This window comes from Diospyros lotus, chromosome 14 (genome assembly GCF_014633365.1).
Source record: "Diospyros lotus cultivar Yz01 chromosome 14, ASM1463336v1, whole genome shotgun sequence".
In the NCBI taxonomy this organism is placed as follows: Eukaryota; Viridiplantae; Streptophyta; class Magnoliopsida; order Ericales; family Ebenaceae; genus Diospyros; species Diospyros lotus.
Window position 1 is genome coordinate 3438441 of NC_068351.1, and position 3759 is coordinate 3442199.

A 3759-nucleotide genomic window follows, 5' to 3' on the forward strand; every position below is an offset into this window, starting at 1 on the left:
GTGGTTCGGTTGGAAAGCAAACCATTCTTTAAACATATACATTTGCTGCCCTGCACTAAATGAATCACATCACTTATTATTATTATTAAGTAGGTTTTGTATGTACTTTGCTTAGGTGGGTTCAGCAGTATCTTGCCTTTTGCTTTTCTAGGTGGGAGAGTTAATAATAACCATTATTAACTATTTATTTGAAGCCATACCATAAATGCATGCTTTAGGCATCTTCCTCACAAGCTTTTCTAGTCTTAGTTTAATGAATGCGCATTGATGCTATTCTAATTGTTAGTCCATTATTTTGTTGAGGAAGCATATACCATTTGTAATGCAAAAAAGAAAGAAAGAAAGAAAGAAAGAAAGAAAGAAAGGAGCATTGAAATAACACATCATCTCACATATATCTCTTGTTGCTGAAGTAATACAAGACACCGCTTAAGTGCTTCATTTTTATTTCTTTTTATTATTATAAATTTTATTAAAAATTATTAGAGTCAAGACAAACTCAAGATAAGAAAATGAGAAGTGTTAGATATATATTTATGATATGTCGGAGAAATTTAGTAGTGGAGGTGTGAATGGATCAAAAAAGAATCGATTAAAGTTGACTTTAGTGGCAAATGTCAATGAGAGAGAAAGAGAGGCTTGAATGACTAATGAGAAACATATTATCTTGGGGGTGGGAGTGGGTTTGTGATCATATGCATATGCATGTGTTGTTGGTTTATGACCACTTCTGCACCTTCCTCCTTGCCTTTGGCCCATCCCTTTTCTTTTGTCACTTTCAGCCCCCTCTTCCCTTATTTTCCTTAACCCAGTGCCTAGCTATTTCAGCCACAAAATTTAACCAAAAATCATCACTAATTAACAATGATAACAGTAATGAAATTTTGGAATATTAATATACTTCACTTTAACGGCCCACAACTAATTTTTTTTTTTTTCAATGTGACTAACCCTATGATCGTCACATCATTCTGATTCAAAAATGCCATTGGAGAACAAGAGCTGGCCCTTGGCATGTGCCAGACATGTTCTCTCATACAGTACCATATTATTCACATGAAAAAGGTTCAAACCTTTATATATAATTTCTACCCATAATTTTCGTACAAAACATTTAACCTAAATAATTTTTTTGTTATATAACCACAACCAGTCTGGTCCACGAAAATGTGCTTGATAGCAACAAATGGGGGGTAGTCTTAGTATTGGATTGATCGAAGTAAGAGGCAAGTGCATGTTCATTCGGGCCAAGCAAGTACTGGGCATTGTACTGGTAAAGAGAGAGCCAGTATCCATAAAATAATGGGAAGAAAAAGGTGTTCCTTTTTCCTAGAAAATTTTCCAGAAAGAGGCCAGACTGGTAGCCTGAAAGTCAGCTGAAAAAGTAGGGTTAGTGCTAGTGATTGGAAAATATAATGGAAATGTTATTTGTACCCTAGCAATGCCACTTTGGTTGACAGTTTAATCGAGAGACTTATTAAAGAATATTAAAAAAATTAAAATACTCTCGTTTAAATTATAATTTTTTAAAATTTGTCACTATTTTATCCGTTGCTCTTTTTTTTTTCATGGTAGCTGATGCAATCATTGATCACCGCTGTTTTTCGCATTGTTGCCATCGCCTTATCATTATATCACTTTAATGATGGTCGGTAACCATGGAGAGTGAAGAGAACAATGGACAAGACAATGACATATTTTATAAATTTGTAATTTGAGTAATAATATTGTGGTCTTTTTGACACCCTTTGATTAAGTTCATCAATAATTCTATGGGGCAAAGTAGATTAATAAGTTTCTAGTTTGACATTTTTATTAATATTTTATATTATGTGTTGTATAAAAAATATAAATAATATTTTGAAAAATATATATAAATGGTGGGGGAGAAGTAGTGTTCAAATGATACAATGATGGAGAAGTGACGGCAAAGGAGGCAGAGATTGTTAGAGAGGACTTGTCTTTGTCTACTGAAGATAGTGACTTCCACATCTTACTTCATTGACTATGAAAAACAAGATAGAGTTGCTACAGAGAAATTAAAACAAAAACAAAAGAAGAGGAAGAAAAAGAGAACAGAAAGAAGCTTCTTTCCTCTTGATTTAGTTTAGCTTAGCTTTCCTCTGGGCCCATTCATCTGTTAGTGTTTCTGAATTTAAGCTGTCAAGTTTGAAAATGGACGCCTTGAATATAAGAACGATCGAAGGAAGGAAGTCACTTAAATAAGATATTAATTATAAAGATCTTACTGACAACTATAAGATTATATAGATAGAAATTACTGAGGATCGAGCCATAGCCCATCCACAAGGAGGGCACCTTCTTATTAACAAGGAAGTGAAGTTCAAAGGGTCAATGAGAAACCTGACAATTCATGTATTCTGAAACTTAAAAGAGTCTTGAACGAGAGAGCAATATGTTGGACCATTTTATGTTGCCATATGTGGGAATATTGAAGTGTTTGTCCAAAGTGCTTCATTCATGCATTGAACTTTCCGTTTCTTAAAATAAAATCATCAGCATTATTAATTTGAAGATGGAAAGAAAACTATTTGTTTCTAAGGACAAGAGTCTACTGCAATAAATCAAGAAAGTGAATGTAATATATATAGATCACCCAACAAAGATGATGTTATATTGTATGAGAGTAATTAATTTAACACAGCATTAACGGGGATGAAATCATGAAAATGAATTCCGAGGCCAGAGGATACAATATTGGTGATGGACCACTGATTGAGAGCATTATTATGATGCATCTATATATATATATATATATAGAGAGAGAGAGAGAGAGAGAGAGAGGGGCTTGCTATAGTGTTTGCCATTAAAATCAGTGGAGCAAGGAGAGGAGTGCATGTGCATCTGAATTATTGATGAAGCAGTAGTTCAATAGCTATACCCATCTTTATGTCATAATCTTAGATAGAGATATGGCCAAAGTGTGCTCAAATTTTAAACCCTTTCGGACCCATCTCTCTCTCTCTCTCTCTCTTTCTGTGTTTGGAAGCAGGGAAAAGAAAATGTGATGGGAAAATGGCAAAGAAAAATACATAGACAGAGCCTTCTCTGTTTCAAATCCAATTAATATTATTTTTTGGAAATAATAATATAGCCTGGTTTGAAGAATTATATTAAAAATGGTTTGAAAAAAAATCTTAATTTTAGCAAATACAAAATATTTTTACGGGTTCCAAAAATCATTCGCGCCAAAATGATGGCATTTTCAGAAAACTATAACCAGATAGCTTCAAATAAATTAAGCTTTTTTTTTTTATTTCTTTATATTACAAAATAAAATGAAATAAATAGGGTTTTTTTTTTTTTCCTTTTTATCGTTTTTCTTTGTAAGATGAAGAAGAAGAAGAAGCCCAAAGTAAATTGGGCCATTGCAGAAAGTTCATTCATGAATGCAATTTTTGCGGAGCCCAAGGGATTGGGCTTGGGCCCACGGGCTTTGGCCTTTATTTATATTATCAATGGACTTGCAATGAACTTCTTATTATATTCCCTAGACAGGAAAATCTTGCAATGAAATAAATTCTCGAGAAACAAACACAGGCCGGCCACTCGGTGGTGGACGAATTTAAAACATGGCTTTGCACACGTGGCATTCCGTCGTGTGGCGCCAAAACAAAGAAAAGTTCTTGTTCTCTTCGGCCACTAGTTTGCGAAAAAATAATATAAATAAATAATAATAAATTTATCAAGGATTTAAATAAATATAAATCCTGTTTGGGGATGACGTGGCCTCCCAAA